This window comes from Anopheles gambiae, chromosome 3 (genome assembly GCF_943734735.2).
Source record: "Anopheles gambiae chromosome 3, idAnoGambNW_F1_1, whole genome shotgun sequence".
Taxonomy (NCBI): domain Eukaryota; kingdom Metazoa; phylum Arthropoda; class Insecta; order Diptera; family Culicidae; genus Anopheles; species Anopheles gambiae.
This window is the reverse complement of record NC_064602.1, coordinates 91,508,819-91,523,497: the sequence shown is the minus strand read 5'-3', so window position 1 is coordinate 91,523,497 and position 14,679 is coordinate 91,508,819. Positions and strand designations below refer to the sequence as shown.

General features: G+C 43.9%; 1 long non-coding RNA gene across 1 annotated transcript in view; it reads left to right on the top strand.

The window, feature by feature from the left end:
- Positions 1-14,679, top strand: part of LOC133392725 (uncharacterized) — a 93,192-nt gene that overhangs the window by 59,902 nt on the left and 18,611 nt on the right. Inside the window, exon 5 of the long non-coding RNA XR_009765777.1 lies at positions 67-156. This is a non-coding gene — a long non-coding RNA (uncharacterized LOC133392725). The remainder of the gene's footprint in view (positions 1-66; positions 157-14,679) is intronic.

The following is a 14,679-nucleotide window of genomic DNA, read 5'->3' as shown; positions in this document are numbered from 1 at the left end:
GTGTCTTAGCAAGGCTGATTAATATTCAATTTCATTTGTTTTGTGCCTTTCTTCCTGCCTCTTTAGGTGCTACAAACTGAATGTCGGAAGCGTCGGATTCTTTAGGCAGAGACCGAGGCTCAAGGGATAAACCGAAACGCCGATTATTTCACCACGGTAAGTACATGCCAAAGTTGCCTTCAATTGCTTTTCCTTCACCTCTGTACCTGTCCTAGTTTGTAGCTTGTAAAACGTAACAAACATTGGTAAAATATAAATATACGTCCCACGAGGGGTTTTTGGTCCTTCGAACCGGATTTCTTGAAAGTCGGCAAAATGTCGTCCTAAAGACAGCAGACGCGTACCACGCGTTACCAATCCAATCAAAAGTCGGTTGCTCGGCTGCAGCGCCGACCCACAAATTTGTTCTACAACTGTAGCCAATGGAAGCGAACGCTAAACTTTATCCATTTGTTAGCGTACCTACCACCGGAGCCTTACAATAACAATCGCACACAAAAAACTTTGAAGTGATGGTCGCCGCATTCTTTTCTTTTTTTCCTGTACTGGTGGCACTTTACCAAACCGTTTATGGATTCTCTCGTTTAGCTAACAAGTTGGGGCTGCGTTTTCTTTTCATTCTGATTCCGAGCGCCTTGCTGAACGCTTGTTTACATACCTTGACGCGTCGGTGGCTGGCGTGGTCTTTTTTTTCGGCTGGCAGATTTATCGCCTCTCTCCCGCTTGCGTACGAAACGAAAACGAACAAGAATACGCTTTCCTCCTCCACAGCTACACAGTGTAAACAGTGGGGGCGAAAAGTTGCTGTGTAGGCACCGAACCATCACCAAAACCCAGCAGCAGCAGCAGCCCGTGCCAATGTCGTGGGGCTTTCTTCGTCGGGCCCCGTTTCCCGTGGCAACGCGTCACTCAAACTTGTCGTGGCTGAAGCAAGCAAGGACGCTTTTCAACATCATTATTTATATTACCGCCCCATGACAGTTGCATCATTTTTCACGTTTCCATTGCTTTGCTACCGAACCGGGCGCCGAACCGTTGTTGACTTGATTTGCTTTTGTGTTTCCGTCACAAGCTCGAGAAGCTGAGCCGCTGCCGGTGTAGGTTTGTTTCTTTACTGCTTCGCTCCTTCATGTCTGACCGCAGCATAGCAAATTACCTCTTGAAAACCCGCCTTGCTTGGAGCTGCTGTGTCGGCGTGCTAAGCGGCGTGAGTGTCTCTTTCTCGCACTCCTCCTCACTCCAAGTGCTCCTGTGTCCATCCGTGCTTCGTTTCAATATTCCACCCGCGTACGAGTGCCGACACCCGGGTGCCTTCACCTGTACAAGCTGCGTTCACCTTTCAACTCACCTTGAAGGAAGATATTCTTCCTCCCGTTTCCTCCCGGGTGCTCCGTTTCGTTAGCGGCTTTGCGGCGGAAGGTGACGTACGCGAATCAGTCATTGTATGCTCCAACAGCCCCCCCAAACTAAATTCCTTTCCATCCTCCCTCCTAGTGGCGCATTAGAGCTAACGATGGCTGGTTTCGGTGCACTATGCTGTGAATTCTGCTGACTCGTGCGTCACATCTCGTGCAAGTGTCAGCAATCAAGCGGGCGATGAAAAGCGGCTTAGACAAACTGTGATTTATTTCTGTCGCCGTCATATTGATCCCTCCTTTTTTTGCTTATGCTCCAGTTCTGTGTGAATTTCTTAAAAAATATTTAACCTTCAGCAAAGGATAGCGGAACAAATGGCCCAGTGGTACCGGGTACGCTGGAAGGATGGATATGGTTGATTTGATTAATTTATCATCAGAATCAATTTCCATCCGGGTAGCGTCCGGGTTGGTGACGGCTAACGATCCGTTGACGCCTCCTTTTTTTCTTGAGTTGGGGTTGGAAGGCGCAAATTCATCCCTCGCCCTGGATGGATGACTAATACCCTTTTTGTCGGCGACGCGGAACAGCCGGCTGATGTGTGAGGTAGTCCTTACCGTTTACCCTAAACGTACGTAACACAAGCATGTGTGTGTGTGTGTGTGTATGTTTGATGCCTCATCTGCCTCCAACGGTAGCTTTTTGTGAAATAGCGAACACAGTTTGAAGGGTGGAAAAACGGCGTTGAAGTTGCTTCTGACGAAGGTCGTCATCGTGCACCGTTTTTCGTCCTTTATTGTGACGTGCCTCCCTCCCTCACACACACACACTCCTGGATCAACAGATTTTCCTGATTTACATCACGTTTTGAGGAACGAGTGTGTCTGCTGAATCCTGGAACACGTGTGTGCCACAGCATGTGTGCATGTGTTTGTGTGTTAAAAGATCCATCTCCAGCGCATTCGTATCGGGTTTAAGGGCTAAAGTTTATCTCACACACACGCGGCATTGTGTGCCTGCTTTATGCTTGTTCGAACCTTCCCCCTTCCCCCCCCACACACACTTCCTGCTGCTGTCCTCTATGCTGTCCACACATGCCGGTTGGGTTTTATTTCCGTTTGTTTAGGGCAGGCTTTAAATTTATTGCCAACCAAAAGTTGAAATTTAATGTGTTTAATGAAGCGCAAACAGCAAAGCCGGTACCGGAACCATGCACCGAGTGCTGTCAGTATGGGGAGCGGAAGGATTGATGTAGTCGTAGTGGTAGTGGTAGTCAGTGGCGAGTTTGATATGATAAAATAGGGATCATAGGCATTAAGGTGTCTGTGGCGTGTGGAGTTGTTCAGTTTAAACCGAGCGGCTGCTGAAAACTTTGCCTCGAATATTATCAGCTTTAAGCACGCGTGCGAATGTGATTTATGATTCATGATGGTGGCGGTGGTGGTTGTGTTTAAGGGACCCCGTTTGGGACTCGAGCCAAAGGACAGGGGTTTCGGGGGGTTTTGTTTAGGTAGGCTGTGTACTTTTGACAAATGGAAAGGAGCAAATCATCTCATTCAAACCATTCCATTACGAAGGTTGATTGGTGTGCACTCCTTCAGCACACTTCAGGACGGGGTTTGTAAAATGATTTGCGCTTTTCTGAAGTGTGCAAATGTGTAAGTCGAAGAAATAAAATGAAATTTCGGCAGTGCATGAATCATATGCTTTGTTAAGTGAATATTGTGAACGATCAATTTGCGTAAAATACTACAAATAAGCTCCTTTATGAAACATTATTAGAATCTTTCTAAGAAGATTCTGATAAAAATATTCTGAAATTAGATTGTTTTATTAATTTTACTAAATGCTGTATAATGTTGTTAACAAATGCAGTTTTAGTTTACCATACGACGCTTGATGTGTTGATGGAGAATTTGAAGATCTTAATATTATGTGGAATAATGCACAAAGTCACACAAAATGTTTAAACAGCGGTTGTCTGCTGCAAAATCTTCTAGGAACTCAATGCTTCACTTTTTGTTAAACCGTATCCCAATGGAATGTAGCTTTAAGACACCTGTCTATAAATTGTGAAAGATCCCCTGTAATTTAAAAGGGCATGTTTATATGCCCTTTCAAGGGATGCTCTCCATCAACATGCTCCTCCATATCCTAGGGTGTGGGCACACGGCATTCGATAAAGGATTCAAATGAATATTTCATCACAATTGATAGCAGACTAACATTTGCGTTTGCTGTTGAGAAAATCCATCCATCGGACCGCTGTACGCTTACACTGAAAATAGCTTACACACTATTCACCAGCCAGTGTTGCACTGTAGTAAAATGAGGAAAATGAAAACAAATCGAACAACACTGATGCTGAAACTTTTCACATCAGACACGTTTATTAGCTCTCTCCGACGAAAGAAAAAAAGGGTTTAAGTAGAGTATAGGTTAATAAATTAGATTTCATTGTAAGCTGACGTGTTCCCGGTACATCACCTCCCTCACCCCATCTGGGTGAGATGGTCAAACGAGATTGGTTTTCGCTGCCCTGTGATGAAAAATCAATTTTCGTTTAGCTTATTTAGCGAGATGGGGGAAAAGAACAATCGAAAGTTAATCATCTAGCTAGTTTTCTTCTGTTTGTTTTTTTTTCAAACTCTCGCTGGGTTGTTTTTCTACGTCAGTTAGCGACGCTTACTCACACCATCGCTAGTGAAGAGTGGAGAGCAACCGATTGGATGGAATGGAACCAGTACATATTGATGCTGCATTTTCTTCACTTTCCAATCATCGCTTTGGTTCGGCGGATAGTGCTAGATCGATGGATTGCAGCGACGTAATTAAGTTGCCTTGCTGCTGCGCCAAGCTGTCGGAAGCAAATGGTTTTTCAATCTGACGTTTCATTTACGCTCAATGAAGAGAAGACATCAGTTTTCAGCAGGCTTCTGTCTTTCTTTGTTGGACCGATGGAATCAAAATGTAATGCAACTGCTCACCAACATCAACATATTAAACCGTCAACAGGCGGTCGTTCAACCACCCTTTGCGCACAGATTGTGTGTGTGTGTGTTGTAGCAAAATAAATATTTGAAAAGTTCATCAGCTTTGCATCAACGCACACCCGCTGCCAGCTGCTGCTGCTGCTGCTACTACAACCGTGCATCAGTAATAACCCTGGCCTGAGTGATAAATGTATCCTCCATATGCCAACCATAAACAGTGTGTATAGGTATAGGTGGTTGAATCGAAAATCCACTTTTATTGGTGTTTAATAATTGATTACCACAGCGATGGCGTCGGTTTCGCAATGGATGGATGTTTGTTCTTTAGTAAAGAATTTTTATTTCAAAATTATATGCCACTAAAACAAGGCAATGTGATGTGTTGAGTGTGTGTGTGTGTGTGTATGTGTTTGGTAAGGGGTTCGTCGCCAGCAGAGCACGAAATAGCTTCTGCAAAAGCGCAACCTCCATATCGTCCTTTTTCTCGAGAATCGAACTTGTCGTAAATAATCTTTCAAGATAGACAAAACCGCAAAAACACACACGCTGATCATGCACATGTGCTTGGTGGTAGGTATGTGTGTGTGTGGTGAGCTTTCAAAGTTTACAACATCCCTAATGAAAACATGCTTTTTACACTGTCATAAAGGAAGGAGGTGTAACAACACGGAACGTGTGTTGTGTGCTTTTTCGCTACATTTCTGAAATGGAATATCCCATTATGAGGAACACATATATAGGAACACACACACACAGTGACAGGTCGCAAGATGCTCAAAACTTTACGACAGCGATATGGGTCAGCGAACGTATAAAAATTGCTACACTGTTGCACCTGATACTGTTGGGGAGCGTGTTCAGAAGCATGGCAAAGAAAATAGAAAAAAACAGGTTCAGAAGAAACCTTTCCAAGTCGTTCTCTCTAGTGCTGCCTAAAAGATGCCTCCGCTCTTCGCTTACCTCGTTCGCTTTCAAACACATCTTCCACCATCAATCGATCGAGCGGTTGAGTAGTGCATGTGTTGTGTTGTGTTTGCTTTGCTGCTCCGCAGCCGTTTGAGCCAAATTGACCATCCCGAAAGGTCGTAATATTTCGACATGTGAAGCACATTTTTCCTTCGCCTTCCTCTACAAGGAAAAAAGGCACGGCGCTGATGGATTGGTTTGTTTTTTTTGCAAAATAAAAAGCAAAAAAGAAACAACAACATGCACTATCAAAAACCTTTTTTTCCGTTCTGGGCGACGCTACCACGGAATAGACTTTCTCCTCGTCGAACGGTTGTATCGGCCTATTTTCGGATCAAGAAAATGGCTTTCAAAATCGGATTTGTGTGTGGAGATAGCGTGAAACAAGCTTTCTTCATTTGAAGCGAAAACCCAGAAGAAAAGAAAGTGGTTCCTGGAAGGACCAGCGAATGGGAAGATCAAGCCCAAAAGCGGGAAATGAAGTGCATCATAAATAAATGCTCAAATAAAACATTTGACCTTTGTAAAAACATTGAAAGGAGAACCGTAACCGAACAGAGAGAGCGACCTGTTTCCTTCACCGTCGTGACAATAAATGAGGATGGCGCTTCGAAGGCAAATCGAAACAGCCACCCCGCCCCCTGACCTGCGATTCAGCTAAGCTCTTGTCGATTTTTTTTATGAAAATCGAAAAGAAAACATCAAAAAAGAGATTTGTCAAACGACCGTATGTCCTATTTTTGCCGGCGGCTTTGCTTTTGTTGTTGGGTGTATCAAATCAAAGCCAGTGAAATGTGAGATTCTATTTTGTGGTCCATTCTTGTTTCCCCTTCCCTTTCCATGTCATCCACAATGTTGATGGTGAATATTTGCAATGAAACATTATATTGTCCTCCTCGGTACCAACGGCGGCTGCGGACTAGCCAACGGTCGAAACGTTCCATCGCTTGCTGGCATCCAGGAGATTCCTTTCCTGCACTGCACACACCATCCTCTCCCAAGCAGCGATATTTATGTTTTTTGATGACATTTCAATAACATTCCAAATGAAAATTTATTAACGAGCAAACCGGAAGGCGATTGCGGTCTCCATCTCCTCGTAGCTCGTTTCGATTGCTGCAGCACTGGCGTACATTCGATCTCCCCGAATGTCCAAGAAAAAGGGCTACCATCAAACGCTTTTCTCCAACCCCAACGCGTTTTTTGTCATTTCCATAGCCCTTTCTGTCACTCTACCGTAGCAGCACAACCAAAGGCTGACCCCAAAAGGCGTTGTACTGTCGTTCTTTTCTGTCCATTGTGTCCCTAATGGCATGGAGCGAGAGAGAAGAGGTCACAGGTTTGCAATTCAATATCGATAAATTATGTATATTTTATTATCATTATCATTATTGTGATTATTGTAATGATGGTGATCGAATCTCTCGCTCTGGTCGGAGGTTTTGAGGGTACGAGCACGCACACACACACCCTCGCAGCAGAGCTAGCGAAAAATAGGGAAAGAGAGAGAGAGGGAATGTGAAAGGAAACCATCATCATTCCGTCCATTCCAATTTCGGTGAACATCAACATCCCAGCTCGGCGAGTCCTCATCTTCACAGATAGAGCAACCATTAATGTGCCACACCACTTGCGTCTCCTGTCCTGTCCTGTCCTTCCGGGCCCTATTGCACTCGCCTCGACAAACCGGCACCATTGCCATCGTCATAATCATCAACATAAGCACGCAGAACATCATTCCAATCTGCAATCGTCGTCGTCGTCGTCGTCGTCGTCGGGGTTCGCCCTATGTCCATGTGCGTTGGCTTCCCGCTGCGAGAGTTCTCCGAGAGTGCAAAAGCTAATGTTTGTTTACAAGCGAAAAACTCGTGTTTATGTTGTTACCATCGTGCGTATTAGCATACAGTATCTGGTGAGTGCCATCAACGTAAGTGTGTGTGTGTGTGTGTGTGTGTGTGTGGGATAGAGCAGGCGAGAGCGATCTGTTTTGTGCTGAGACGACAGTTCCGCCTTGCAGTACATTCCCGGGGATAATTCCATTCCGGCATGCCGAGCGGTGTGCAGCTCATTTTCCTGCTGCACTTTTGCGCCACCGGAAAGCGGTGAAACGAAAGCGGTAACACATTCCCTCACACACATTCGCACACACACAAATAGCTTTGCTACATTGCCTTGGGCCACATTTCTGCATTTTGCGATCCATTCTCAAGCGCTTTCTCGCTTCAGACTCAACCTCATCGGGTTGAGGGAGGGATGATTGCATTGCGAGGTGCATCCAGCGAGGCAGTGAGGCGGATTTTATAGAGCTCACAGTGTGTGTGTGTGTGTAGAGCAAGTTCAGGCCGTGCTACGGATGCACGACACTGGCAGGGAGAGGGGTTGCGAGAGTACGGCATTAGGTGTTAAATTTTACACTCCACTTGCTGCAGTGCGGAAATAATTAGTGAAAGATGAATGATAGCGTAAACCCGGAACGACGCTGCAGGCCATAGGAAACACACACATACACACAGACACATCCACACACGCATATATGGGCTGGGAAATGTAGCTAGGTTATTGCCGGATCAGTACTGCCATCTACATAGCACTGGAAACGAATCCCGTTGCATTCGGAATGGTAATGAATCATGCCTGCTGCTTACAGCTGGGTGAGCGATTTTATTATAACCATCGCTTCGGTATTGAAAGGCTAGCGGGGCTGGCTAGTCCATTGAATCGAGGAGGGGTGGGGGGCTTTTTCCAGCACCACAAAGAAACGGGCGATAGGTTTTTCGGACGGCAGGAGGCAATTTGTTTGAGAAATGTCGCTTTATGAAGCTATAAATCGTTGAGCAGATTATTAAATTATCAAGTTTCAGCTGCACGCCTTATAATTGATATTCCTTTGTGGAGGAATGTATTTGTATATTTCTTTCTGGGTCTGCATGGATCACGTGCTCAATGCTAATTCTTACTAGTTTTTATTATTTTAAAGAAATGTCGAACTCTACGATTTTCTACAATTGTTGTTATACAATTGTCTTTATTTTTTAATCTTCGTAAAATAATGTTGCATGTTTTGGAATTGAGTATTACTTTTGTTCTATATTGGTGTAGCATTACTTCGATTAGTATCCATGTATTTTGCCATCTATTACAGTCGTTGCCACCAAATTTTGGCTCTAAGGCATCAATTTTTGACAGTGCGCATGAATGTTTGTCTCTAAGGCATCAATTTTTGACTCTAACGCACCTATTTTTGTCTGTAAGTCATCAATTTTTGACTCTTGTAGGAATAATGACAATTTTACAAGGTATTTCAGCAGATTTTTAACAAATGTTATTCCACAACACATAAAAAATACAAAAACTGTGTAAATTGATTGTGTTTTGAGAAAAAATGATAAAATTTTACAATTTCTAAAGCTTTTGTTTACAGCTGAAAATACGTGCCAATTTTTTTCACTCCATTAAAACTGCCAAAATTGGCAAAACAATTGTTTAATTTTAAATTCTATCAATAAAATTAATCACTATTTAACTAAATTTCAATCATTTCAGAACACACAGTTTCAGAAATTACATAAAATTTTGTAAATAAATCGATTAACTCACAGTCAAAAATTGATGCCTTCGAGGCAAAAATTGATGCGCACTGTCAAAAATTGATGCCTTCGAGACAAAAATCGTGAAACGCTGTCAAAAATTGGTGCCTTCGAGACAAAAATAAGTGAGTTAGAGTCAAAATTTAGCAGCAACGACTGTAAGATGCTAAATGCATTGAAACATGACACAAATGAAATAAATAAATTAACGAATTATTGAGGGGCTTCAAGTTGTTCATATTTATTTTTTTGCACTCGAACGAACTCTCCAACGTACCATCGTACGGATAGTAAACTTGATTTTGTGTGCAACTATTAACCATTAAAAGAAATCCATTTTCAATAAATTGTAGCTGTTCTAGTTATATTATCATCCCCTTAAAATGTTGATTTGTTTTATAACGTAATGCAGTTATCAGAAAACCTGTGACCTTATCACCATAGGTACAACCCTCGCAAAAAAATCTGATGCTTATCTCAACGTTTTGATCGCACAAAAAGTGAACGACCGGGCGCCTCCATCACAACCGGATGAAAAACCAGGCGTCTCCATGCAACGTCCAGCTGTCTGGTGAAAGACCGTGCGTCTCCATTGCGCGTCTGCTTTTTATAAGATGTGTTTAAAAATATCACACCACATTTAAATAACTGCTTTGCACTCGCCTCACCCGTGACTGTTGCAAAAAGCTACTCTTGCAAACGTAGCAGCCATCGCACCCGGCCAAAAGCGGCTACATAATGCATCAATTAAATGCTCGATTTATCTTCCCACCTTTCGGTGTGCTTTTCCTATTGGAATGTTCGCTGCACAGGGGAAAACAGAAAAAAAACGAAAAGTACGACACATAAGTGGCAGTTTTCTACCAGTTCAATAAGAAAACTTGTGCGCCCCGCTTCCCAGAAACATCCTGCATATTGTGCTGGTGAAAAGACACATTGCCATGTGGAAGGAAATGCTGCGTGTTCTTGCTTCTTCCTTTTATATCGGCCTCGCCGTCGGCGCCACTCGTTTCATACCGAAAGGAAGCACTTTATTTCCACGGTAGCATGTGTGGTTTGTGTGTTTCACCAGTGTGTCTCTAACGAGGTAGTTGCAAAAATGTCATTTCTCTCTCAATTTGTCCGTGCCACGGAAGTATCGTTTCCGCGTGTGTGGAAATGTTTTTTCCCCCTTTTCATTGCTTCTTTTGCTTCTTTCCACTTGTTATACTTTCTACTGGCCTCCGCCGAGTACACACCGTGTCGTGATGGAACGATATTGAATGGAACCGCACCGCACACGTACGTTATGTTTTTTTCGTTTCAATAATCTTTTTCCCACCCTTGCTACGTCTGTCCCTCCCCCAACGCGTCTGCCGCATCCTGTCTTTCCTGAGCACCTCGTTATCATGTGCCACATTTACATCCTTTCACGTTTGGCCCGCTGCTGAGCTGGCGAGCGTTCACATTTCCGGTGCTTTTTCCGCTCTCTTTAGATTGGTTGTGCTTACGCCAAAAAAAAAAGCCTGAACCAGCGGCACGTGGGCTTCCCGGCTCGTTCAGCAGACCGGCCCCAGCAAAGTCTTAAGAGTGTGCGGCAACGGACAATAAAATAACATGAAAAAGCGGAACGGTGCAACAACAACAACACCACACAAACAAACAAAAAACAAATGTGAAATCTACATACACGGTACCATTTTCCCAGCGGTTTCATGCTGGCTTGCGGCGCCCAAACGTTGCTTTGACCCACAAACAGAGTCTTCGAAATTGTCTAAAAGCATCGGAAACTCTTCGCACCACCAACTAACCCACTTCTTTCCAATCGTTCGCTCATTTCTCGTGAATGTTAGAGCAGAACGCGTACAAAAAAAAACTCCCATTTTGTTGGAAAATTTAAAGAGCTGCTCCATCGCGGTGGGTTTTGAAAATGTATAAGAAATGGATAGGACAGCCACACCGACCTTCCCTGGCGCTTGCTGAAACGGGGTAGAACCCTATACCAGAGTGCTTCCTTCCAACAACAAACGACCGGAAACCGACCAGGGAAATACCTGCCAAACTGGATATGTGTCGACTGGTGTGCGCTTATGTGTGTGTGTGTGTGTGTGTGTGTGTGTGTGTGTGTGTGTGTGTGTGTGTGTGTGTGTGTGTGTGTGTGTGTGTGTGTGTGTGTGTGTTCAATCCCAACCGGAACATGAAAAATGGGAGAAGCTGCTCGGTTTTTCCCTGCTCGGTCCCGTGGGAGAGCGCGTCGTTGAAAAGCGAAACGGACCCCAAAATGGCGATTCCCGACAAAAAAAAAGTGTGGGGAAAAAAGCAAATTGAAATGTAAATACTTAAATAGTTTACTCTTTTTCTACCGATGGCACTCGTTTCTTCGTTTGTTTTCCTTTATTTCTTTTTTTTCTTCTTTCCGTTCCTCTTCATTGTGCGATAACTTTGAACGTATCCGGCGATGTGTCTATTTGGCACCGGCATTGGACCCGATTGGAAGTTAGCTGCATTGTTTGCACGTGTGTGTGTGCGTGTATGTGTGTGTGTGTGTGTTTTTTATGACATTGTTCAGATTCCACAGCGTTCGTTTCGGTATGTTGCATTCCTCGTATGGCATTCCTTCGCCCGGGATGACGTAACTTGAGTTCTTGGAGGAATAAATCTGTTCTTGGAATGTTTTAAAACTTCCCTGAACCATCTTTGGACAATTTGCTTGCTTTTGAAGCAGTTTACAACTACCTTTGTTTTCCTTAAGCAAGAGTGCTATGGTATAATTTGATCAGCATAAGACTTTAGCGCTCATTGTACTAAGACAGGGTACAAGATTAAAGCACCTTTTTGAAATGCATGACACTTATCACATAAAATTCAACGGTTTTAGACAGCTTAGATTATTCAAATGCTTGTAGCCAATATCATAATTTTGTAACTAAAATAAGAATTTATTGAAAAATATGTAAACACACGCCGATTCGTCGCGGGCGTGATGAAGGATGCTCATGAAGGATTACACTTTTGAACTGAAGGTTAAATATTATTCCAATAAAGCATAAACATTTTTTGGATCGACTTATTTAAGTTTAATAAGAGCACTATTACTCATTTCAAACAGAAAAAGGAGGAAATAAACACTTTTTACAGGGTTTTCCAGAAGTTCTCATAATTGTGGGACACTTCCTTGACTCTTTCTTATTGGAAATGAACTTCATATGATGAAAATTGGATTCTATGGCACCGTTTTTGGACAGGCTCTTTGGATATTCCTACTGGATTTGTTCAACAGTGGTGCTTTAGAGTCCAATTCCCATTACATTAAGTTCATTGCAGCTCGTAGGTTGGAAAACGAAAAGGACTGACTAATAGTTTTGCTGATCTCTCAAATAATGCATCAGTTGCAAAATAGATTCTTTTTTTAAACCCAATAGTTTCCAAAGGGCATTAACCGCGCTAGAAATGAAGCTGTCATCAAACTTCACTTGGCTATTGTTGTGCTTAAAACTATGTGTGTAGTGAATGAAATTTCATGATCATTAACATCAAATGATTGTGATTGTTTAATGGGAGGGAAATGCATATTACGCTATGCACACACACACACCCACCCACATACCCACGCACTCTCATTCCTTCCAGCAATGCATGTAATTATTGTCGGATTATAATTGATACCCAGGTGTAGGTGTTTATGGGAGTAGTACCAAAACAACAACAGCAACAAAAAATGGACAGTAAACGATATCCACCTCTATGAATAATTATTACTCCAATCTATTATTCTAAATGCACTTGAACAAATCGACCAGAGCACGCTTATGAATTACCTTCCCCTGCCCTGCTTCCGGCGGCAGTGTAATTGGAATGCAAAAGCGCGTTTAAACGAAGCGCGAGGAAGCTCGAAAGCAAACGGGTTCCTCCCACCCACCTCCCTTTTCGCAACACACTGATAATACCATAATTTTAGTGATATTGTCTGCTTTTGAATCACATTACTCACGACTCATTATCTTCCATTTGTGTGCATCCCATCGGAAAGGGTGCTTGTCTGAATGTGTGCGTGTGCGTGTGTTTGTGGCTGAAAGGTGTCATTTAAAGCGGTCCGGTGTATGTGTGAATATGTGGTCGTATGTATAAACCCAGCCCAGCTCTCGTGGTGGCTCTAGACGGCGATTAGAGGCCGATAATTTTGCCACCGGTAGTTTGAAGCCGGGGTTTTCAGGTCGTGTTTTAAGTGTCACTATCGAGCGTTTAAGCATATACATACATAACTCACACACACACACGAGCACGTAAAGCTTCTTGAATAAAGCGCAGCCCGACCTACAAAGGCGGACCCATTTGCGAACGTTCTGTGTGCTGATTCTTTCATGTAGTACAGCAAGAGCAAGCATGTCTGGGCCCGAGTGCTTGCTTTTACACCCAAGGAAAGGGTGGAGCAGGTCCGTCCGCTCGAAGAAACTGTCGAAGATATTTGTTGAGATAACTAAACCTAAGCTTAAGCTTGAGCGAGCTGAGCTTGTGAGGTGGATATTGTCTTAGCTGCACCGGATGGGTTGCTTGAAGATGAAGATTGCTTTATCTAGCCGGTGGTGGTGTTCGCATTCCCAACACACAGGTGTATCGCACATCACACAAACTCTAACGCCCCTTCCCACCCCGGTGCATGTTCTTCATGTCGAGGAACTTCCTCTCGTCTGCACTTCTCAAACTGCGGAACTTTGTTGCAATGGGGCAATGTTTCGCAATGGGGCCTGTTCGGAAAACTTCGATAAGCACAAAAGGAGGTTAACCGTTTGGGGCAGAGAGAGAGAGAGAAAGAGAAGGGAAAGGGCGGCTCATGTCTTTCACTGGCCCGATGGTCAAGCCTTCCGTACGATCCAGACCGGCTCACGTGGCAACATATCGTGTGTGCATGGCCAACCGGCTAGCAGCATAGTTTGAATAAATTACGAGTGGAGTGGCTTCTTGTTTAAACCACTCTTTTCGTTCGGCTTGTGTGTGTGTGTGTGCCTGCCATAAACTATGCTAATCGGAAGCAGTTTGAAGCTCCGTCTCAGTTCGCACCAAGGGCTCGTCGCATCCAGGGCTAAAGCCTACGAAGTGGCAGCTCCGTTCGCTCCGTTGCTGCTGCTCGCCGTCGGTACGATTATCAAGCCAGTCACATTCATCTGCAATGCTATCTTGTGATTATCAATTCGTAGCAAGCAAGCGTGTTTCGTTCTTCGCTTTAAATGAGCTGGAAAAGGGAAAAATTAGCTGCTCCCGAGCTTGCCGATACATGTGCGGAGCGCGAGCGTACGAGCGACAGTAGGGAGAGTGGATAAACGGTTCACTTAAAGACTGCTGCGCTTGGAGGATAAGAGTGTGCTAGGGGAGGAGTGGTATGAGGTAGTAGTATCTTAGCCTGTGCCGGGGCTCGTTATCCTACCACACACACTCGAGTGGTGTAGCTGCTGTAGTTAAAGTACGCCTCGAACACACTCCATCGTTGCTAGTGGTCATTCTGAGCCGTTCGCCGAGTTGAAGTTGAAGACAAAACCGGAAGGAATGAACGCACACACACACACACAGGCGCATTGTGTGTTGCGGTTGTATAAACGGTAAAATCGTGGCAAAAGTTTGGAGATGAAATTTGAAAATTTAATTTGAATTCAACGGTGCTCCGCTGTCTCTCTCTCTTGCTCGTTCGCCCACCCTAATCTGTTGGAGAGCACTCTTGCTGTTGTAGTTAATTTTATTCCTTAACATATTCCTGCCACATAAAATAGTGAACGTACAGCCGTGTGTGTATATGTGTCTTTGCT